Source organism: Struthio camelus, chromosome 2, assembly GCF_040807025.1.
Source record: "Struthio camelus isolate bStrCam1 chromosome 2, bStrCam1.hap1, whole genome shotgun sequence".
NCBI lineage: Eukaryota > Metazoa > Chordata > Aves > Struthioniformes > Struthionidae > Struthio > Struthio camelus.
In genome coordinates this window covers 45,311,986-45,337,199 of record NC_090943.1, presented here as the reverse complement: position 1 = coordinate 45,337,199, position 25,214 = coordinate 45,311,986, and the positions used below count along the sequence as shown (strand labels likewise).

Below are 25,214 nucleotides of genomic sequence, written 5' to 3'. Positions count from 1 at the left end.
CCTGGAAGTAGGACTAAGCCTCTAATTTTAGGGAGAAGTTTCCAGCAGGTTTAGACCAGTGACCCTGGAGTTCCTGCGCTGGAGGAAGCAGCCGACTTTCACAGCACCCTTCAGCATCATCCCAGCCACACAGACTTGCGACATGTTTCAGCTTTGACAGGTAAATGAGAATTACTTTGCTTGTATGATAGGCCTGATGGAGTTTACAGAGAAATTTAAGAAGGTCCTGCAGGTGGTTTCAAGGAAAGCCCATTTTCCGCTATTCTCTATTCCTGAAATGTTTATATGCCCAAAATGAAAGCTTATAACTTAGACAATATAGTTTTTGGACCAAGCCATCGCAGTGAGCATCTCTCTCAGAGGAAGTTCTGAAAACACTCCGCAGGATGTAAAAATCTACTTAAGCTTTTCTAAAAAAGGTCTGTGCACCAGTGTGCGCAACAAGTCTCCAAAGATTGTCTTTGATAGTGACTGGAATTATAAATAAATTTGCATTATTAGACTTCAGTTTCTTTAAAACTAAGTCTCACAGAGAGATGCAATACTGATAAATTGTTCCAGGTAGCAGCACACTGTGACAGGTCAGTGAAACTCTAGAAAGTGTTCAGAAGGATACTTAGCCAAGGAGCAATCTACAGATTTTGTGCATGATCAACAGGTTTAGTTGTATATGTAAAAGGGGCTAGGGATGATCTAACTTCTTTACCTCTGAGAAACAGTTTCCCATAAACTTTTGCATGAAGGCTGAACATGCAGTTGGTGCAGGACGCTACAGAAATTGATGATAAAGAAGTACTTTGATTACAGTATGCATACATCCAAGGGAGAAAATACTAAGGGTGAATTGTCCATCTAATCTAGCAAGGAAGGGCATATAAAAAACCACTAGCATGAAGAGAACAACCCGTTAATTTGAACTAAAAACCAATAGTTCTATGTAGGAGTGATTGAAACAAATTACTGGGAGAAGTGATGGATTATCCATCTTTCAATGTCTCCCAGAGCGGGCATGCTCTCCGAAGATTTTTTTTTTTTTTTCTCCAATTGCAAGTTACTCAAAGGGCAGTTTGAAGGGCAGTAGCTGACGATCTGAAAATCTCTTCTAGGTTCAAACTCTCTAAACACGGTGCACTGCTACAGATATTTCAGGTGAGATAGAAAATAAAGGATGCCACAGCTTTATTTTGCAAACTAAATGAGAGAAGATGAACAATAAGGACCTCTGCAGCCTGCAAGAAGTAAAGCTCCCGTGCAGGTATGCTTGAAACAAATACGTTGTGGGATGTAAATAAATACCTCATGGTCTTATGGCTCTAGGAGAATGTGCAGGCTCTTCTGTGATGCTCTGAGGAACACATACTCTACTCATGAGATCCCCTCTTAGCTTAAATACACTTGAATTCAGATGCAGCATGCATAAACCAGTTCAAATATACAAATCCACAGCATGAAAACAGCTGGAGTACTGCCTAATTACAGGGAATCCTTTCCATATCAGATACGAAAACTAAAAAGAATGCTGTAAAAACGCTATAGTGGCATTTGTGCAATTACAGTACGGAAGGCATATGTGGCAGGTACTTGATCCCCGTATACCTATTTTCCTAGGCAATTCCCTGATTTTTCAAGTCTTAAGCCTCTGACAAGCATGCTATGCGTTCACCTGGTGTGCAGGAAACAGCTCGCTGCCGTACCGTAGGGAAGAGTACGTTCCTGATCTTGAGGGCTCAAGCTATGAAAACAAAACACCCTGCAGAGCTCAACATCTTCATGTGGGGGAAAATACTGATTTCCATCGGTGTCCTTATATCCACACAGCTCCGCTATCTGATTTGGGAAGCAATATTGGTAGAACTTCTGGCATGCAGTGGTTTTTCTGCCCTCGTAGGCAAGCAGCAAAGGTGGAATGGTGTATTTGGCAGGTTGCTTCCTTGAAAAGGAAAATGTGAACTCTGTGTAGCTGCAGCGCTAAGCTATTTTTTTCAAGGAAGTTCCACTACAGGATAGGTGGGAGGGAGGAAGACTCAGCTGACTGACTCACAAATCTATAAAGTCTATGCAAAGGTTTTAATCCAGCAACAACATGTGTTTTTAGTTTGTCTCCTTTTTTTGGTATATTTATTACGTTTGTAATGTTCCATTTTGCTTGTACATGCGCTCCTAAAATCATGTGACCTTACTCCTTTTTTACTAAATAGGAGTCAGCATGGTCGTTATCTTGCAAAAGTTCAAATCTTTGTCATTTCCTTGGCACTGCCATTGCACTGATGTTATCAGTGGAACAGCATAGGCTTCTCTGAGCTGCTATGGATTCATCGTAGCATAAAATCTTATTGATTCTCCATATCTTTGTTTCCAAGGCTGAGCTACATGGACAGACTGGAATATAATTGTTTAGCACTGAGTTTAAACTGAAAGTGCTATAGTGTACTTGCAGTGCAGTTTGCATCAAAGTTGAGTGAATAGCAAGAAATATTCACTAATAGGTCCATAATTTGGGTTCAGTGTTTGAATCTTCAGGTTCAATGTGTTTTAGTCTTCAAAATTAATTTTGCTCCATGGTGGATAGACATTTTGCGACAAACGCATTTATTTTTACTTCCTCTAGTTATTCAACAAGTGAGACTTCTTTTCAACGCATTTAATTCTATTCTATCCCTAAATGAAATTCCAGATTGTGCCTATGGAGTTATCTGTGCAACCAGATTGTTGTACCCAGGGAGCACTGGATGATAATTGTATGAAGTGTCCATTTTAAAAGAAAAAAAAAAAACCCTTCAAGCTAGTTGGAGTTAGGAGCTATTTGTAGCTGTTGAGTGTTACAAACTCACAACTCTGACCAGCCAATTTTTCTGAGGGTTGTTAGCTTTCTGGAAAGCCTAGGCATAGGTTTCAAAGCCTTATACCGTCAGTTTGGACTGAGTTCATACTATGGCCAAGTTTTGAGTAAACATGGACTAATTTATGCAAACAAGTGCTAAACAAGGGAAACATCAAGTTTCTTATGATCCCAACCTCAAATAAAGCATTGCAGTATCAACTGTCTTAAGACTTACATTAGTTTAAAATTGGATCCAAAGCCAAAAGTCACATAGATCCTTGAGAATCAAAACTGTTTAGCTGTGTGCAGCTCAGAAGGAATTACTTAGGTATGAACTGCAAGCCTCATATCCATTTTAGGAACAAAACCTATCATTGTATGCTGAGATCAACCTCTGTTCAGGAAAGCAAACGGGCATGTGTCCAGTTTGTTTTAAAGTCATTTGACATCAACTTTTTGCGTAGCACAAATCAGAGTCAAAACAGAACTTCCCTGCTCATTGAATCTTAAATTAATATAAATGAACAGAGGTACCAAAATCCTTGGAATTCTTCCCATCTTTCCCTACCATGGACAAAGCCACATCTGTCTTATTAGAAGTCAGTGCCCCGACTAATAATCACCATTTCATCAGATTTTTGCATTAACTATCTTCTATCAAATTATTTTTCTTCTCAAGTTCCAGCTCTCTTTCTTCAACTTTATATCAAAGGTCTCCTCAGTGATGAGTCTGTCTCTCTCTCTCTCTCTCTCTCTCTCTCTCTCTCTCCTATTTTTTTATCTTCATTTATAAGCACTGTATGCTCCATTGCTTTTTGAATTAGGCAAGTTCCTAGTGGATTGTTCTTTGAATGTTGCCTGCAGATTCATACGAGTACATCCTTCCCTAGGGATGTACATGATCTTCTCTCCCATCAAGGGGGATGTGATTACAACAGAGTGCAGGGTGACAGATGTGGGTATTATAAACAGACTGTCAGCACTTTCCGAATGACTCGGGCATTATTTTTCCCTCCTACCAAACACTGACAGAATGCTCTGTGTATCTCTGTGTTGTAAATTATCATCTTGATACTAGTTTCCATTCATTGTCATACTGTATTTTACCCAAGCCCCGATAATAGTATATTACAATGCATATAAGATCGGTGCAATTCTTCCTTCATTTCTTTGCCTGCCCATTTGTTCCTTCCTTCCTTCTCACCCCTGGCACAGTTGTGACAGGGAGGTTTTATATGTTTCCAACTAGAAAACAGCCTAGATTTGCATTTATCAAGTGTATCATCAGATCTTCCTATTACTGCCTTTTTATACTTTTCTAGGTTCTGCATTTTCTTCTAAGACTGAACTGTTTTGAGTTTTTGCATCTTTTTACTGAGTGTTAAGGTAACTGCTCAAATCACACAGCTCATGGCTAACTTTCCTCTGAGTCTATTTTTTATTGTTACAAATCTGTAGCAAAATTTGAGAGACACTCTGCCTTGCCGTACTTTTTACACTTACATGAACATATAGTCTAAAGACTTTTTATTCCTAGATGTCCCACTTTCTTGTAATCCATTTCATGCTAAATAACATGAAGGGCTATCCATTTTACCCCTGACTTGGAAACCAACAAACTGAAGAAAGTTCAAAAATGAAAGCAAACCTCCATAAAAGTTTAAATAGCTTATTGTTAATGGAAGAAAAGAACAGTAAAAACAAGTAGTTCTTTGTATCCAAATGCAAATGCAACTAGAGGGACCTAATGTGCAGGCATCCCTTAAATATTTTAAGTTCTTCCTTCACGTATAGTCCTGTCTTTTACCTCTGCCTCCTTGAGCAGAGTTGTGTGCCTATAGCAGGGAAATGATTCATAAATATTCTCATATTTAAAGGCAAATTTCTGGTTGCTTCTGAACTCCTACTTTGTTTGCTTGCTCAGAAGTTCAAAGCCTGGCAATTGGGCAAGTACCCTTGTACTCCAAGCTGTTAGATGAAAGGAATCCTTTCTCTCCTCTTGCCTCCCTGCTGTATGAGAAAAATCGTGTATTTGCCAACACTTGAATGCACAGTATTGAAGCCTGAGCCCCAAACAATATTCCAGAGACAGAAAACCCTCCTTCACAGCTCATGCTTTCAGCATTTGCAGCCCATCTGCCTGATCCCAGCTGTCCCCCCCTTAGCGCATAACTCAGCCTTGGGAACACCAAGCACAGCCAGGCCCCTGACATCTTAAGCATCGCAGTGGTGAGCTTTAAATCTCTCTGTGAATCTGGACCTCAGAGAATTGGACCTGAATGCATTAGCTAAACACTGGAATCTCTCTTTCTTATGCTGCAGAAGGGCTGCAGAGCTGCTTTGCAAATACTGCACAGCCCAAAGCACAGAATGAATATTAGTGGGATCTTATCCAGCATTTTTTGCAAGCTTGTGTGTTTACGTTGGCAGGAAAAGGAAAGGATCTGCCAAGTGAAGGATTAGCTAGCCCAAGCCTCCCTCTAACCCCATCCCAGCCCTTCCAGGGAAGTGCTCTGTGCAGGGAACTCTTCTGAAGCAGCTTTTCCACAAGGAGAAATATGTCACTTCACACAGCTTCTGGCATCTCAGCCCTGGAGCAGTAGGATCCCCCAGGCCCTCCTGTATGAGGCCAGGAGATGGTGGGTAAGCCTATTTCTAACTGCTTGCTTTTATTGCAATAATATTTATGGGAAGTATAATCATTAAGGACTCTGTCCTGGAAAAAGTCATATGCCACATCATCTCTTAGTATTGCCCTGGGTCTAACACCACACCATTCTCCATGTTTAAGAATAACCTGTAAATAACCTTTTTCACTGAATTGGAGATCCTATTCTTTCAGGGGACAGAAAGAAGGGAATATGGCTCGTGGCTCCAGTCAGATGCTACAAGAACTAAACATATGGATTATTCCTAGCAGCAGCTTTGTGAGTAAGTCAGTGGATAAGATTTGTTTGCAGATGCATTGAACAGTTGCAAACAACAGTCTTGACTGGAGAAGAAAGGCCTGCAATCCCAAGATAAATTCTCTGTAATAAATCACACGAGCGACTCTACCTGGGAGGAAAGCTGCTTCAGTGCAGCTGCTTCCGTGAGGTGCCAGCTAAACCAAGCAACGTGCAGGTAGGACAACCTGAAAGGAACAAGGTGAACAATTTTGTTTCTCAGTGGCTGCTGTTCCTGTGGCTGCTGCTTAAGCGGCTGTTTAACACAGCACTCTGTTAGAATGAAATTCCTTTCAGATCAGAGCCTTTTTTCCACATTTTGGGTTCATATTTACATTTGTTAAGGTTAATAGACCTGACAACTTCTTCATGTTCTCACCAGGGAGCAGTCACTGACAAACCGTGGGAGGGACTGAAACAATATTCTCCAGAGACAGTAAAATCTGTGCGTTGTAGGGCTGTTATACATTCCTTCCTAGCAATAGTCTTGAATCTCTGTTGGTGTAAATCAGCATAGCACTGCTGACTTTACCAGAGCTATGCTAATTTGCACCACCTGCAGCTCTGACTGCCTCTTCTTGCTATTGATCTTTCCAGTGTTCTCCTAGTAATTGTGGTGATGCCTAGGTGTTTCCTAAGTCCGCTTTGTTCTTTCAGAATCTTTCTTACTGCTTTTCTTTATCTTCAAAGGCGTTTCTGATTTTATTTCTTCTATGCTTGTGCCACAGCTCCCCAACTTTAAGTGCTCTATCTTGCCTACACCATCCGTATAAAGGAATTTTTTAAAAGCTCTGGTAAAATGGAGAGGTCAAACAAGATATACCTTTGACCACTTGTAAGATTATATGCCTTTAGAAAAGAAAAGAATATAGTAAGCCAGGAAACCCATTCAGAAGAAAAGACTGAATTGCATTTTTGAGGGTAATACATAATCTGGAATAGTGTGACTGTGTATCCTCCCATTGGCAGCAGGACTTTCAGCCTATCTGAGGCAGAGATATCCATGAGTCTGAGACACTCTTCTTCTACTTCTCAGGCTCCACAGAGGACCTGGTGTGACAGACTTGAAAGATTCAGGCAGGCAAGTAAGGCCTAATGATTTAGCTCACATGAGCAGTAACTGGCCACATGCCTGCTCCTAGGCTAAAATAAATGCGCACTACAATGCGGTAGATAAATGACGGATTTTAGGGTAAAATATTTTATTTGTATTTACAACAGTATAAACAGTATGGGCAGTTACTGTGCCTAAGATGATGTGTGGTTTCTTGCTACTGAGGGAATGAAATCCCATATTTGAGTCCTTATATAGAGTATTCTCTCTTCCTCTCATTCCTGACTTCAGCATAAGGAGGTGGGAACGGGAAGCTGGTGACAGGGTTGTAAAAAGATTCGCTGCTTTGCAGACTAGGTTTTCCAAAGATTCATCCCCAAAGCTTGCAAAGCATTTTATTAGACAGTTTAATTCCTTTACCTGTGCTCTTGCCTTTAATGAAGTCTGGCTCTGTCACTGCAGCACTCACCCATGGAAAGATCTTTTGCCACAATGCCTTCATGGTAGAGATCACAATGATAAATATCTCCTAAAAGTAGATTGTAGTTAGAGCAGTGTGAAGAGGTCAAGTTCTTGCTATTAGCGACCTCGTGGTGAAGACAGTAAAAGTCAGCCTTCTTTAGCACCTTTTATTAGCCTCTGTGACAGATGATACTGCTCTTTCCATGGGAGTCCCAGCAGCAAACACTCCACGTGGCCGAGTACTAATCGTAGTTGTTTATTTGCACACCATGCCTACCTCATTTCTCCACCTCCAAATCCACCCTGTGTATTTCGTAGTGCTTTGGAAGCCCAGGAGCAGAAATGGCATGGCTTGCCGTTAGTTCACCTTTGTAATCTTATATCATGTCTTCTTTGCGACAAGATTTTTCTATCAGGAAGTTCCAGTGCACATTCTCTGTGTGAAGTTTTAATCTAGTCCTTAGTCAGACAAACCTCATATGGTGACTAATGCAGGAGGAAAGATTAGGTAAAAGTCATATAAGGTCATGAAGACTTGGCCCTGAGTGAAGACATTAACTATAAATGCAGATAGGAAAGGTAGACCAGAGGAAAAAAGACTGCTGGCTTGGATACAGCTTTTCTTCAGGGATAAATAAATTCAGAACATTTTTAGATATAAGCTGAATAGACTATAATGCTGTGTTTGTCCTCAGTTTTTACCACAGCTGAGAAGAGTGAAAAATTGCCTCATCTGTAAGAGTTTGGAATATAATGAGCTTCTTACTGTTAGCCTTAACAGCTTTCGCTCTGAACAGATAGCTGCACTGGTGGAGATGTTGCTTGTTCCAGTGCTTATAGAGTAACACCACACAACCACAGGTTTCTTTCCGCAACTCAGCTGGCTGGTCAGAAATACAGACACCTTTGATGTCATCCTATGGACCATCAGTTGTAGGCATATATATAGCTATAGATGCATACAAAGAGAGGCGACAAATATAAATGCACGTAGAGAAGGGAAAAAGACAAAAAAATAGATAGCTTACAAACAAATGTAGCTGTTTCACTATTGCACTTCATCGTTTTAAATACATGAATTAAAGCTTCATTTGAACTAAACTTTATATGGACTAATACCAAATTCACTTAGAATATCTCTATATACTAATATATTAATACATGTATATAAAACACCCCAAACATATTATTATATATTCTAATATTATATACCATATATATATCCACTGAGATATATAACTTTAAATACATATGTTCATTCTGAGCTGCACTGAAGACATTATTTTCAGTCCCTAAAACAACAGGTTTATTTAACCTCTAAACTTAAAGAGCAGCAGTACATGTTCTTGCATACCACTAGATGGTGACTTTTGTAATGAGTTGTTGACTTTTATGCTAACGTACCTATCTCTTTTCATCAAAATGAAAGCAAATCATGATGTTGCTGTCTGTACTGTTAAAAACTTAGCCCTAAATATACTTCCATTAGCAACATTCTTCTGGCTGTAAGAGTCTATGGAAAAGCTATGGAAAAGTAAGGTGAACGTAGTCCCTGCCAGATTCTGTTTGGGGTTTTTAACATCTCTATATGGTTCAAAACACTTTTTTGTTAACATGGGCTGCATGTTGCATTCAAACGATTAGGCTAAAATTCACATGCTTCCCAAGCCACAAAGCATCCAAGATTTTCTTAAATTGTGTAACAGTGTGTGCACCATCTTGTATGAGAAAACAGTAAGTCTTCCCAGGTCAGGCAAAACCATCTCCTCCAGTGCTTGCTGTGTTCCCACATGGAGCAGCCTCTCATTTTAGCTCTCTACTTTTGAAGGCTACTTCAAAATCATACTTGGCACCTTTCCCTACATGGTTGCAGTTACAAGATCAAACAAAAGCAATTTGTTTGGCAGCTGTAGTCTTGCTCTTCAACTGGACAGGGGATCAGACTCTTGTCAACGGACAGGCTGTACCAAAGAGCCGCTTCCCTCCAGTGACACTTGTTGCTATTAATATTCTTCACCTGGCATAAAGGGCAAGCAAGCCTTTAGCCCCAAATAAATGGTATAAGTTCATTCATGACTATGCACTGAATAAGGGAAATAGCATTCGTCTCTGTTCTGTTAATGAATTATCCAGACTGGAACTATTCAGAGCTGAATCTGTCTTTTTTGTACAGCACGCTTTGCATTTGTACAAAACGTCAACAGAGGGGCTCTATTGCTGACTGTTTAGCCCAGGCCACCAATCTTTACCTTAACCACAACACAGCTAATGATGACAATTCATTGCAACAAGTGACAGCTTCCTGTAGTTTGCTCATTATTTAGCAGACTGCTGCATACAGGTTATGGTTTTCAAAAGCAACAAGAGTCAGATACTGTTGCAGGGCTCAGTTCCTCATAATCAGACCCCCTTGCTACGTGGACCTAAGTCAATGATCATGAATCACTTTTGGAGTGTGTAACTACCTTTTGGAGTGTGTAACTAACCTTTTTTGTAAGCAATTAGTGAATGGTTTGTAGTGAATATTGCTGTAATTCTTACAGGAAGAGAGAATCATAGCCCAAGAGTGTGAACACATATTGTCTTGTTTTATTTGTTTGTAAGGATGACCTACTGGATGACCTAACCATTAAAGGGTATCTCTTTTTTCCACCAACTCAGATTTTTCCTTCTCTTCAAACAAACTTCAGCCTTCAAACTGGCATTTGTTTTCTGGGAGCAGTAACAAAAGCTAAATCTGTTTTGTACAAATGCTTATGAAAAACCAGACGAGGGCTTGACTGGATCAAAATGGGTCTGAAGATTCACCAAGGCGTCTGGGAACCCCTCTCCTGCTCTTCACCTGCCTCTGCTGTTGATCTGTCTGCTACAGCAAGGCCTTGTTCATGGCTGTACTCCAAACATTTACTGGTGCACTATTTATTAATGTCTTGCCAGGATGAAACATTTCTGAAACAAGATTAACATCAGTATTTACAAGTAGAGGCTTAGCTCTAGAAATAGCTCAATCAAAAGATATCAAAACAGGCAACTACTCAGGGGAAATTATTTACAAAGGACACATTCCCCCTCCCCAGTTACACTTTATGTTTTTCTCATAGCATCAGGTTCACTTTCCAGTTCAAAGCTTACATGGAGAAAATAGGTTTGCCTCCTAGAATGCAGCTCTCTCCAATTTCTGCTGCCTTTCTGCCTGCAAAACTGCCTATTGATTTCTTAACCTGTATATTTCTCTTCTAATGACTAATGACTAAGCCTTGAGCTGCACGAATGCTGCCAAAACAGGGTGTGTTTACGCCACACCGAACTGGTTATCAAAGGAATTATATATTTTTAATTGGAATAACCTCAGATCATGTCTTGCTAAGCAGAGATTGCTCTTGTAATGAGCGATGTGGGGACAAGAGGGAGGGGAAGAAGTGTCCTGGGAGAGCAGGAGGTCTGGAGTTGCGCCGGAAGGAATCATGCCAAGCCTATGCTCCTCTGCCCAAAAACTGGTGATGACCCGTGCAATGATCTGTATCATAAATGCGAGCTGCATTTTTAAATCTGGCCCTCTATCCTGACATAGTGTGTCTCAGGGAGATGAACCGGTCCTCTCTTTCCGTCTCTGTGGAAACAACAAGCAACATTTTGGCTTTCAGGAATGTTGAAAGTCTGCAGTGAAGCCTGGTAAATACGATGCAGTTAATTTTCAGTGTCCTGTTGTGAGCCTAAGGGCGCTGCAACCTGATCCCATACTGTGACTGAAAGTAGCTTCAGGGAGAGTGGGTGACTTTTAAAGCAAAAAAACCCAAACAAACAAAATACAAAAGCAGAAAAAAACCCAAATGCCACCCAAAAGCAAAAAAAATACGGCATAAAGAAAATGGTGATCATTCCTTATTCTGCTTATAACAGGAGCTCTGGCCAGACCCTAATCTCTGTTCTCCCTTTCCTTTCACTAGAACTTGTCAGATGAATTTTGAAACCCCAGAAAAAATTATTAGTTAAAAAAAGTGCACCTGTGAAACTGTTTCAGAGGGTTATAATCTAATTAATCCAATCCATGTGTTATAAATCTGGCTTGCTTCTACCAGCAATTTTTAAAGAAATATATGCTAGGCAAAGTATACAGTCACATCCCTTGTAACTGAGTATCAGCTGAAGGTTTAATTCTTACTGAAAATGTGCACAGGATAGGCTAGCGCTAATGTGATCTTCTATTTTCTTGTTGAATAAAATATCTGGAAACAATGAATGTGATACATTGCTGCTGCTAATGCTGTAGCCTGTCCCTTCGTTTAATTACTGCAATTAATCTTAATCTGTCTTTATTTGGCGACAGCTAGGTTAGGGAAAACGATCTAAGCGCTTTTAATAGAGACCGCTGTTTTGATTACTAAACTTGCAATTTTGTCTTTGACAGATAAAAATATTCAGCATTTTATTGCAATCCAAGTGGGTGCTGTATGGTTCTTCAAAATACAATTATGCGTGACTAAGGGAATGAGAAAAATATTTGCTACAAAGGAATATTCTTTATAAACACACTAGAAAAATGAAATTCAGTGTGTCTAGAACATTTTGCTCTGTTCTGTCTCTAAAAATGCACAGCTGCATTTCACATTGTAAGAAGCACTCACATAAGCATTTAACTCCCTCATTGTAAATCTGGCTACATAAAGATGATGTAATAATTAGGTTCTGAAACAGATGGAAGGCCTGCTTCAGAAAATATACTCACTAAGATAGCATATGCTAGCTGCCTTCAACTCTGTATGTTTTATTTCGGAAAACTGTACTTTTGATCAGATGATTTTACTGAAAATAATAGAATAGGCAAGATTTACTCACAATTTTCTGAAACAGAAACTCTTCAGCTTTGCAATACTGCATTTTTATAGGCATCAGTGTACATTCATAAAGCTCTGCACACTATGTCTTGATTGTAATTTAGGAAAACAGTGATGAATTAACAAGCTCACTGAAATGAGTGTCAACTTTTCCGTTGATTGTCAATGGGTAGCATTTTACTTCATGTAGGCTGGCTCACGCAGTGTTTCCTCAGACAGTGGCTAAACCTTGGGGAAGATCATCTAAGTGGCTTATCCTTATTTACCTTTGATCTCGTGAAGAATAAGACTGCACATGCACATAGAGGACTAGACGTGCTGTCCAGATAATCACACCACCAAAGGTAAGCCCACTACTGCAAGTGGACCTTCATCACCTTTACAAGAAAAAAGGCTGCTTCTTCTTGCTTTTTAATGCTCGGTCTTGCAAGAGCCCAAAGTTTTCTCCTAGTTTCAGCTCCTGTTACCACGAGCAAGGGCTGACATCCTGTCTGGCACAGCCAGTCAAACCAAGTCAGAGCTGCAGCTGGGAGAACACTGGAATCTAATGCAGAGTTTTGCAGAGCAGGTGTTACCAGAGAGCATGTTGCCAGACCTCCTAGGCAGGTAAACAGTTTCTGCAGATTTCAGCTTTTGCGGGACATTCAGAGACAGCCTTGATAGGAAAATTCCAGGTGGAGGTGGCAAAGGCATCGGGTACTGCTCATTCTTCTGAACCAAGTTGCTCATGGTATATTTGCCATGTTCCATGTGTTAACGATTTTCTAGGGTTTACAGAGACACACCGATATTCATTTGTGCCAGGATTATACAGAAGTGACTAGTGTGCTCAGATCCAGGGATATGGACTATTTTCTTTTCAGGGTGACTGTATTCCTGACCTCTATTTGAAAAGTACTTTAAATAATGAGAAAACTGCTGGATCTTTTGGCCTTCTACATGTCTGCCTCGGCGATGGCCAATTGTCTCTCACACAGTTACACCTTCTCTGCAGTGGCTTTTTCATATTTACAGGTTGTGCTACTTACCTCCACCACAAAACAGCTCAAGTCAAGACCAGTATTGGGGAAAACTGAAAGGGAGGCATTGATTTGCTTACAAAACATGTTAATACCTGTAAAACTAATGCAGTGAGGTTTTTCTCATGGAGGATTTTGCATTGGGTGAGTGAGGCAGGGAGGCTTGAAGAAATCCCTCTTCAGACCTGTAATTTCAAGTCCCTGTGTCAGGGGTCTCTGGGCAGAGGGAGCAGTCACTTAGTTCAGACCATTCTCTGACTCAGTATGAAGGAGAACAGGTTAGGGAAACTGCTAGCATTAATACCCCTCAATTTAATCAGTACAGAATCACCCTGCTGCGCCTGGGCAGCCGTCGCGTGCTCTCTGAAGGCCCAATTTGGCGCTACACTTGGAGAACATGCTTATGTTTAACCAAATAAACTTCAGTCTGTGCTTGCAAGATGTCCTCCATGGGGATGCAAGTCTGAAACGTACGTATGTATACAATGACCCTGAGTGATTAGTTCAAATCAAAGAATTTTAAAAAAGGAACATGGTGGTTGTGTTCACTTGAGGAAACATTCAACATCTATTTATTCTTACAAACAAACCCCAATAGATTATACCAATTATTTTCTTCTCCTATTACTGCGGCAATCAGGAACTCTGCAGAGAGAAACTGTCTGTGGCCCAAATAGCTCACAAGTCTAGCATAAGGCAAGGGCCTAGTGTAAAACAGATGAACATAATGGATCTGTCAGAGTTGTCTCAGAAGTGAAACTAATAACTAAATAAATTTTTGCTTTATTTTTCTTTTATTATTAAAAAAAAAAATCTCAGATTGGTTTGAACACAGTTATGCAACTGGCCCCAAATGAGAGCTCGTAATGGGTGCCTGGAAAGAAGCAAAGGAAATGAAAAGCTGGATTTTCTCAAAGCTGCTGCAGATCCCGGTGATGCCATTTTCCTTACCCTGTGGGCTCATAAACAGAGCTCTCCCTGCCTTGATTACAGGCTCTCAGCTTCTTCTTTAGCTCTGCTGTACTGGATATCAACAGTTAAAACAGCCCCTGGAAACCTGCTCCTACAGAGAAATACTCCAGCCAACAGACTACAGGGACTTTCTGCAGCTTCTTCTTTCCTTGTATTTTATATGAAAAAACTGTTTAACCAGAGGGATTCTGCAAGTCCCGTTCCAGAGTGGGGTCTCATCCGGTGATTATACAGCTCTCCAGGGAGGTGAGAAGGTGTTTCAATGCCCTCAGCACCAGGGCAGCACATTCAATGTCAGCAATGCAGCAAAGTGCAGCATCAGGCCAGATCTGTGCTAAGGCAGTGCAAAGTTTTGTGGAGGCTCCTGGTAGCAGCAAAAACGTGGAGACACTAGCTTAACAACTGAGTGATGGAGTCTTCTAACCTAGGCTGATCCTGACATGGAAAATGCCCCGCCGCCCATATGTATGTATGTATATATGTATTAAGTATACATTTATTTACACACACACACACACACACACACACACACAGAATCCTTACTCATGATGAGGTATAGAGGAAAGGCTTTGAGGGCCTTGATATTGAGAATAGGCAGCTTGTTTGACATGACATAGGAGCAGGAGCCAGCGAAGGGATTCAAAGACCTGACCGAAGCTCCTCTGCTGAAACTCTGGCATCCCGGGAGCAAAACAGCAGACAAAGGTCTATGAGCTGCCGCAAGGGCTGGGAGTTTGTACTGCTGTAAGTTTGGGACAAGTATGTTATTTATGAGAGCTGCAGGACAAAGTCAGACATCCCAGTCACCCCAAACAAGTTTTCATATATCCTATATCCTGCACCCACAGCATTTCTCTTATGTTTGTGATGCCTGCTTTACAGAAAAAAAGTATTTTGTATGGTTTTTAGAGTGCAATCTTTTCTATTTCTGCTCTTTTTCTTTGTACCTCCCTCTCTCTGTTAACTATAAGCAACATATTCATTTAGCATACTGCAGAGATGTGTCCCTTTGTTCAGTTTACAAATTCTCCACCAAGAATGTGTTTGTTATTTGGCGTTATTAAACAGCTGATTTTGCAGGAATGCATTCGAGCTCTGGATTGTTTGCCAGCAGTTTGTAATAAGCCAAGAAGAGCAACATATAATCAAATCCATTACAACTACATTAAGATTACAGTGGAGAAAGGAAATTAAACAAACAAAAGTATTGCACAAGTACAGCTAGGAACAATGAAGATAGCTGAGCAATGTTGTAAGCACTTATTACTACTTACATAAGGACCACTTGTCTGTTTACTCTCAAGCCTGGGACTGAACAGACTTTCCTTTTAAGGCTGCCCTCAGATAAGGTCAACCTCTGTTAATATGGAATCATATCAAATATAAACTTGTTTGTTTCTCAGCAGGCTCTCTTAGCAATACTGAAAACATTCCTTAAATGGCCAAACTCTTCCTTCAGTCCTGACAATTTTTATTAATGGGCAAGCCAAAACCACCAGCTGTAGAGTGGTTAGTCTTCAAATGATACAGAAATAAAAATTCAGGTAAGCTGATAAAATCTCAGAGAAAACTATCAACTTCGGCAAAAGAAGCGTTTTTTAACAGACATATTTAATAGAGATAAATTTAAGAATTAAAGGAAAAAAATACCGTGGATACATAATGAAGGACCAGTACTTAAAAAGCAGTAATGCAAATGCACGGTAAATGGAGAAAACAACAGGTTAAAAAATTAGATGCGTGTCAGTTCAGGCCTGAAAATAGGCCTCACTTCTTGACTGACAGAGGGAACTTAAGGCAGAAAAAGTAAATAAATAGAGATAAACCACTAGCAGACGAGGAGGGAGAGATACCATGCCCCACAGAGGTCAAATGGGAATAGCCATGTCAGTCAAAACAGTTTCCTAGTTCTTCTTTATCTGACGTTTGCTGCGAGAGTGGGGACAGAGACGGCTGGCAGAAGGAGACGTCTGCCTCGCACGCACTCCACTGGCTAGCCCATGCTCCATCTGCAGCTTTTTCTTTCCAAAGTACGAACATGAAGGGCAGTTGCAGCAGTGTGCAAGCTCCTACCAGCTACAGAAGCATCTCGGTCACTGAAAAGGATGTTCTTAAAGAAATGGGCTCACGCAATGAATGCTATAAAAAGCATATCTTTCTCTGCTAGCATCTTTTGTTGAAATTTTTAATAGGACGTTTCAGATTACTGGGCCAGAAAGCTAATTAGACTTTGTTCATCCAAGTGCTACGCTACTAAGACCAGTGGCCATCCCTGGGCTAGGCTGAATATGTCCAGAAAAGAATTATTCATTATGTTCCCACAGGCGAGGATTTTATTTCAGTGTTTTGCTAGGGAAGGCTGCTGAGGCAAAAAGAGAACATGGAGAGAGAAAAATATATGGCTTGCTGTGCAAATGATATGGTCCTCCTTTCTTCCATGCATAATTCAGTCCTTACCCAATTTTCACAGGCAGACTGCATTCAGTTTGCCTTTCAGGAGCTGATTATTGGAAATGCCATCTCTCACCTGGTTCACTATGATGGCTCCAAACACGGTAAATGATTCTCTCAGAACGGGCAACTTTGAAAAGCCAGAAATCATTACCCTTCCTCTGGGTTTTCCCTCTCATCATTTTGCTATTCAGGGTTTAAAAAAAAACTTATTAGCATCGTCACATTAAATCATTAACCAGTTGTTTGAGATCCGGGTAAATTAAACGTATTGCGACTGAAGGATAACAGTTCTTCTCCTCAGTAAATTTACACTGACACAACCTTGATGTGAAGCAGTCATGGATCTGTCCCACTAAGGCAGAACCTATCATACCAGGGAGCATTTTTATCCACTCTCTGTATGGTTTTCTGCTGTAATGTACTCAGTCAGTCAAAATTAGTTGGAGGGGAGTTCTCTTTCTTCTTAGGCATAGCCCCCATGATTATGGCCAGCATTACCACTACCCTCTAGGAATGAAATCAGTATCTTCTAAAACTAAATCACAGGGAGGACTGCTGCTTTTCCAGCAGTTTTCGGGATTCTGAGATGTGTTTAGGTCTTCATAGAAACAAAACCAATGAGCCTTTCTTCATAAACAGAGACTGGTGTGGCCATGGACTTTTTTCAGGGCAAAATCTGGGAAGCTCAACCAGGAACATAGATACGAATTGCCTGGGAGAGGAGCACTAGTGCTAAGCTCCGCAAGGGGGAGGGGAAGCTGTTGGCGGTCTCATGGGTCAGCACTTGGCCTGGAGTGTAGACGTGCGACTCTTGAATATCCACAGCCCCAAGCTCTGCCTGGTCACCCACAGCTTGTACTCTGCTCAAGCCCAACACAGCAGTACAGCAAGCATCTAAGGCGAGGACCGAGTCATATTTCAAGTGTGGGTCTGAGCTCTAGTCATTTGGTATCAAGCATTTGGATGCAAGTCCTCTATGCTGTGCAGAGATGCAGGAACAGGGCAAGTAAAACCCACTCTGGTGTGGTCAGGGCGGAGGAAGCAGCCAAAGTCATCGTTACATATCTCATGCCTGCAACAACACTGGGGGGCTGTTGTCTGGCAGAAAGTCAGTGGGGTGCCTTTCTGGGGATATCCAGCATTACAGGCAGCAGAAGTACAAAGCAGAGCTACGGAAAATACAACAAATGGGCAGCAGAAGGTATGGGGCTTTTGCTCATACACTGTCCTATACTATTGAGCACTAGCTCTGTGTCTCCCTTAATGTGGAATCAGATAATATTTATAAATCATGGTCTCGGGAATGTATAACTCGATTAAAACTGCAGAAATAACGATTACTATACAGGATCAAGCTGCTGAGGCATCTACACCGGTATCCTGCCCTAGTACCAGCTGCTCCAGAAAAAGGCTCACAAAGCTCAGTAAGTGACATGTAGGGGAAAAAATTCTTCTTAGTGCCTCTATCATGGAGACTGCACTATGTTTGAAGCTTGGCTGCATTTAGAGGTTATTCAGATTTTTTTCTTTTGTAGAGGACAGAATTTTTGTGTAAGATTAAAAGACCAACTAATTAATGGGGAATTGTTATGATAAACAGGAAGAATGATGGGAATTAATGTGTATGTGTGTATATTTGTATATTTTTTAGTGAATATGAACAAAAGCATCCTCCTACACAAAGACCTACACATAGTCTAGATAATACAACACGCTCAGATTCTCCCATAATGTACTCTGACAATCTCTATCTCTATTTCTATCTCTGTCTTGATATGCCTTCTATTTCCCTGCTTCTGCAATAAAAAGCCAAAATCTGGAGGAAGATAATAATGCTGCACAAACATTTAAAATGAAAAATAGTTTCCCCTTACCCAGACTGTGAGGAATAAAATGAAGGCTGATCCTCTCTATGTAAAGAAGCAGAGATTCAGGTCAGGTATAGAGAAACTTCTCAGTGCTAAAGCAGATCAGGTTGTGGAATAAACCGCCTGAAAAGATCATTGAGTCACATCAAAGGAAGGATTGCCTCACTGGAGGCTGTGGAAAGCCTAACGGCACTAGGATGTAGATGAAGAGCTCAAGTAAGGCAGGATCAGCTGCCTGACCCTGTCACCTGTACCTCTGGCTCTGTTTTAACTTGAGCACAATTTAATGCGACTTGCAGCTGATCTGCATGTGACTAAAACTTACTGTGCAACTCCTGGTGTTGTTAAAGTTTCAGGTTGCAGCTAAGCTTATCTACCCACCAGCTGGCAGCTAGAAGGGCACTCGTGCCCTGGGCTCCCTCGGCTGCATGGTCCCAGTGCCTCCCTGCCACTGGAGGTGCCAAGGAGATGGCAGTAGGGTGAGGGGGGAGGAACAGCCCCTTTCCGAAGCTGCTACGCATGAGACCTGCTCAGCAGTCGCACAGAGCCATGCCCCCATATCGCTGCTATCCGCGTCAACCATTAGTTAACGAGCTGGATAGACCAGATATCAGAGCCAGGCAGAAAACAGTTTCCTTGACGTGACTGCTGTGGCAAGCATACTAAATGCAAACACTGATCTGTCACTGCCATTTTCCCAATGCCAGATTCACCACTTTGACATTTATTCTAGCACTGGAGCCACACTCCATGCCTCCCTCCACGGGAGGAGGGCTGGCTCACGCCAGGGCTCCCTGTCTGGCCAGCAGTGCGACCAGCGCCAAGCCGGAGGTAGCAAGGGAAAAGGCAGTGGTTAGTCACTGTACTTGCAAATAGAAGGACTGGCGCTGTGGTTTGCTATGTACTTTCCCATTTACGCAGAGATATGGCTGTGTTCCTCTCTTGCTTTAACTTCCTTTAGATGATATTTGTTGTTACATCTTTCTCACTTCTATCATAACACCGTATACCCAATGGCAGTGGGAGGTGTTCTTTACTTAGGTCAAGAGATAAGTCATAGTAACAATGATAGTCATCATAACTGTCAGCTATAGTTTGATGTCCTTTACTTGACAGTTGGTCTTTTCTCAGGCAAACATACCCCCATGCTTTCACTAACTTCAGTGAAGCTTCATAAACCCCTGTAAGATGCGTGATGCACAGAATTTAAGGTGCAAATTCAGGCATTGCAGCAGCCTTTTTAGAGTATACATCAATTCTAAACAGCATTTTGGAAGAGGAAAAAAGAAAACACTTTATGTGTTGTGGAGAACTCAGACAGGCAGAGTGTAGCATCTCACACTGGGATCTCAACTGGGAAATAAGCTCTAATCAGTTCAGAAAAAAGGGCACAGGGTGTTTAAATGACAAAATGGGAGGAAAAGATCTTGTTGCTATCCAAAACACAGCATTGGCCCCACAGCGCTGTCATTAGGCTTGGTTGCCTCAACAAGGTTTTCTGAGGCGGGGGGGGGGGGGGGGTGTCTCACTCGCGTTTGCTCACTGCCAGAGCACAAGTGGGGCCAGGCCCTGGGGCACAGCAGAAGGGCTGGGTGCAGTCAGATGTAGCCGTGCCTTGCTATGAAAGAGCTGGAAACACCTCAGGTACTGAGGTCCCACCTGCTCTTGGGACACTGTCACATCACCGGTGTCAGTGAGAAAAGCTGGAGCTGGGGCCATTCCTGGAAAGGCTTCAAAAGCACGTGCAGTGATAGAGATGGTACGTGCAGACTACTTGACCTCAGGTTTTCCAGCCCTCATGCCTGGAACAGGCATGTGGTACCTGTACCACCAACAGTGGTATAGATGTAACCTCTTTGCCTACGTCTGTTACGGGTGTGAGCACCTCCATAGGAGTCTGTGTGTGCGTGTGCGCCTGTGTGTGTTGATGATGAAATCTTTATTTCTCTTCATGAATTATAGAAAAAGCCTTGACCACTATCAGCTGGTCACTCACCAAAAGGAAGTGAAGTTATATGGGGTGAATGATATGGAAATAATAACAAAGAATCGGGAGAAAGATCTGCTTAAAATCTGTGAAAAAATGAGCTAAATTGCTCTAGGACAGGTAGCCATTAAGTTTTTCCAAAGTATTATCCCAAGTACTGTGAACACTTAAGATGGCATGTCTTAGAAACACCCTTATTTTTGTAATTGATTAAGCATGTTACTACAGTGGCAAACAGAAAAACAAGTGTTGTAGATTGAACACATCTGAAACAGAAGTTTATAATGCAGAGAGCGGGCTCCTAATCTGCGTGTCAGGTTGCATTAGGCTCCTCCTGCGATAGATCCCACGCATGTAAGCGTAGTCTATTAAAACAGTGTAGAAAACAGTAGGATCCCATTTATGGTTTTCATATGTGTGTGTGCATTGCCAGGAGCCATCCTTCTTTTCAGGGATGTGTTGGTATTGAAGAAGTCGGTCTCCTAGGCTGGGCACAGAGCAATTCAAACATTGGAGAGATTTCCCTGTTTGGCCTGTGTTGTATTTACACTGATATTCATTATTACATCAAAAGAAAAGAAATCTCTGATGATAAAATCATTTGAAAGGGAGTTCCAAAAAGTTTTGTTAGAAGAGGGTTATGCTAAAAATAAATGCCTATTTATGTATGTACATCATGTGAGCCTTATCGCTTCAGGAAAGTATTATATAATGCAGTTAAGTGTGTGCAATGCACTGCTCCACACCTCTACATGTCTCTGTGAGAATTGGCTTTCTTTCCCTATAAACACCTCACTGAACTAGAGAGAGAGGATATGAAAGCAGCTTCAGTCACCAACTGAGTTGCATAACAGTCTTCACCTATTTCCCACTGGGCTGCAGAGACTTTCTATTTTCAGCTTTTTACTTCTGTAAAAAAAACACATTTAAGCCCAAAGAAGGCTAACTTGCCATAGACAATCATGGCCTCACTTGGGCATAGCTGTGCCTCTTTCCTATTTATCCTACCTTATCTCAGAGGGAATAGCTCTGGCGAGTGAAGAGAAGGGCTGAGTCTGTCACTAAGTTTGTTTACTATAATCCTGTGTTGTTCTCCTCCTATAAAAAAACCCAAAGTCACATTATCACCTGGGAAACAGAAAGAATACTTAAGGTAATTTATGCATCTCTTTTCAGGTTGTACTAACTATAGGCTGTTGCCTTCTGCTCAGACTCAGAAAAAGTAGCGTGCATAAATATTCCAGTGACACAAGTTTGTAAAATCGTGCCTGCTTCTGTGGTTAAAAGATTGTTTTTAAAAGCTGAAGGAAATGTACGTTCTGTGGGTTTACACAGAGAGGAGCAATCCGTCATAATTCTAGCTAAAAATCCAACCAAAAAGCCCAAGTCACGACGGTGTAATCTGATAGAAACCTCGCAGAATTATGCCCGAGAACACTTTCCGCAGGACACTTTCCGCAGGACCTGTAGCTGCAGATAAGTGCCTGTCGAGTCTGCCTTTGTTTCAAGAGGAATTGAATTGCTCCCACCTTCCTAGAGAGAGATTTGCAGGTCCAATAAATTACAGTGACCAGGAGGTAATTAGGCATCTAAATGCTGTCATTCTGGATTGCCATTTATTTAACTTGCAGTCTTATAGCTACTGGGCATCAAAAAAGGGATGTGGATTTTTGTTGCTGCTTAAAAACACTGGGTGCATGGTGTCTTACTAGGTCTGAATTGATGTTCATATTTTGCCTTACATTTCTTGCCATCGTGCTTTGGATCAGCTCCTTGCATGCCTCCCATTCTCATTCGGCAGACAGTGACTGAACAGCTCTCCCTATCCTCTGCTAGTTGGCTGGTCTGTCTCTCCCATTCTCCTGCCAAAATCCTTTCTTTTTTCTCCCTGTGATTTGAAAAAATGTCTCAGCTCGTGTTATGCTGCCCTAGAAGGTGCTTTTGGTTGGGAAGCTGCAGCTTGGATGCTTCCTTTATAAATGCATTTGGACTAAAGATTAGGCTATTGCGTCATCGGCTTTTCTAGCCCGGAGTGCTGGGCTGCTACTCTGTGCAATAGCTAAATAGCAGCCTTATTTTTTTTAAGGTTACATTGCTTTTAGCTTATCTACACTATCTGTGTTGGACATAGTGTTACTGCTGTTTCATGGCGTCGGGGTTACCTCTATTCTGACAACAATACAGAAATATCCATGAGCTGCAACACGATTTAAGCTCTTTGAAATGGTTATACTTAAGGCAGCCCTGTAGAAAATGCACATTTCATTACAGTCAAAAGAGTAAACGTTTGCTCAGGTCTGTGGCATGCAAGTGAGCTCTCTCCCCATTCCCTCCTACCTTTTTCCTGTCTTTTACCTTACTCTGGAAAAGTTCACATGTGAGATAATCATAACAAGTTTTTTATGTTATATTTTATGAAGTCCTTTTTGTTGAACTGGAAGAAAGTAACACAGACGATAGAGTGCTTCTTCAGTTACAAGCCAGAGGAGGAAAAGTAGCTTCTCCCTCTTTGAAACTCAAGGTTCCTTAGAGCCACCCAAAAGGATGAAGAAGAAAAAAAAGGCAAAAAATAAAAAAGCCAAAAGGTAGCTGAGTTTCTTTTTTTTGTGTGTGTGCATTTAGGACAAAAAATTTCCTGTTATCCTTTTTTTGACCTAAACTAATATTTTTTTCAGTCAGTAATTTGGATGTTGGATCAGGTATGAAGACAGTTTGATTCAAATCAACACCCTGAGTCACATCTGGAAGGCAGCTGAAAGCCTGCTCACTCAGATGAGCTGAAAATTTCTACGCACCTGAGAAACTTCTTTTATCTGTATACCAGTGATAAGTTCAGACTAAATAAGCAATCTGCAGTCTGTCTGATTCAGAAAGCCTTGATGTACCAGTGCTTTCAGCTTCTACTCTCCCTGCTTCACAGACTGTAGGTCAGCTAAGAATGAGGGAGATCTGTGGAGATGAAGCACAGAAATCTGGCAATATTGCATCACTGTACATTTGAGAGAAGAGTTGTTTGTTCTGATGCCACACAAAATCCCAACACAGACTACAAAAGCATTTCTTGCCCCTGGAATTAACCAAGGCTTTTGGAAAGTGAAAATACTGCAAAGGAAACAACTGAACAAGACAAAATGTGTTGTTATCAAACAAACCATAGCTTAGATGGGAGATGGCAGAAGAAATGAGTAGCTGACAATGTAGTGTAGTGCTGAGATGGTTTTATTTAATCTGAAGTGGATTTAAAGTAAACACTTGTCTAGTGTCAAGATTTGAAAATGAGACTGAGAAAGAGAACCTCTTATTAGCTGAAGATGAGACTGCAAGGAGACTTGCACGTTATTAGAGTCAGGTCAGGTAGCTGAAACTGGAATGAAATGCTAGGAAATGTAGATTGATGTAGCGGTAGAGATTCAAGACTGTGTAAGTGTTTATGTTAAGTAGTTAAGGAGATTTTAGCCAGAAAGCACTTAGTATCTTAACTAAGAGTATTGAAAAACATAGTCTGGAGTTCCAGAAAGACATAATCCTCAGAGGACAGCTGTAGAGAGAAAAGATAGCATAATATCAAGCTATATAAGTAAAAGACCAAGTTATAAATCAAAGGAAATGCAGATGCCTCTCTCTATGGCCCAGGGCAGATCACTCTTTGTGTGTTATATCCTAGTCTGATACAAGATAATTGCTGTAAATACACAAGACAATAGAGATGGCTACAAAAGGGCAGTGTGAAGTAAGGAAAAATGGTTTTCTGAGGAAAAATCCCATGAGGTAAATGTATTCTTGTGATAACAAGCATGTTTTACTGGCATTAGACTACTTCAGATAATAACTCATTCATTACATGTCCCTTTTAAAAAATAATTTAGAGTAAAGCAACTTGTTGTGTAAAAGTAGTTTACTCAAGGAGGGCCCTTCAATATTAAGACTTCTTTTTGCTTGTGTGTGTGTGTGTATGTGTGTGTGTTTTAACACTAAAAAATCCACAATCGTGGCTGGAAATAGAGAAGGGAAAGGCTTCATTTTGGCATCAACAGAAGTATTGGTGTTTGACGCTGACTTGTGAAATAGTTCCTCATAAAATGTGAAAACAGATGGTACAAAGAAGTTTAAGGAGAGAATACCTTGGAAGTTAATACCACTGCATATATGTGCCTGGCTGTGCTTGCCAAAATTCAGTGAGAGAAAGCACAGGTGGCTCTTCCCAGCCCTTGATCTGCTGTTTGTTGCAACAAACCTAGGTACAGGGGTAGCAGTCACCTTCTGCTACACAAGGTGCCAGATTAACCAGGGCACATCTTTGTGGTGATCTTCAGAAAGATCCTACACGTTAGCATCCCTGGAGGTCTTTCTACTGGCACTAGGACCGGCAATAGGACCGAAATGCAAAGCTGACTTTGCATTTCAGTTCTATCTATGAAGCTGCTACCTGGATATTAAATTGCAATACGGTAGCTTTATAAGGTGACCAACTAAATCTTAGTTTTAGGTGATTTTATATTGACAGAAAAGTTCGAAGAATATATTACCAGAATGGAGATGAAAATAGCTCCTTTAACCTCAAGAGGCAAGTGAATCACAACACCCTGCTTTGTGAATACTCAATGGTTTATTCTTTGGTGAGGAATACATGTTTTTCTTGGTGAGTGGGCAAGCTGTGACAAGGGTTACCTGAGTTGACATTACATGTATTTGTAACTTACAAAGCCTGATATAGACCAAAAAGGGGAAGAGGGAGGGGAGAGAGAGAGAAAGAAAGAGACAGAGAGAGAGGGTATAGTAGTTGAAGTGTAGACTTAA

General features: G+C 41.2%; 1 long non-coding RNA gene across 2 annotated transcripts; it reads left to right on the top strand.

The window, feature by feature from the left end:
* The first annotated feature begins 5,162 nt into the window (after window positions 1-5,162).
* On the top strand, window positions 5,163-22,973 carry LOC104152543 (uncharacterized). Of its 2 annotated transcripts, XR_695987.2 has the most exons (6): window positions 5,163-5,460; window positions 5,664-5,944; window positions 9,944-10,954; window positions 12,333-12,461; window positions 13,956-14,573; window positions 22,838-22,973. It is a non-coding gene; the product is annotated as an uncharacterized lncRNA (long non-coding RNA). The 2 variants fall into 2 exon arrangements; XR_011139687.1 differs by lacking the exons at window positions 9,944-10,954; window positions 22,838-22,973 and having other exon boundaries at window positions 13,956-15,180.
* The last annotated feature ends 2,241 nt before the right edge of the window (window positions 22,974-25,214 follow it).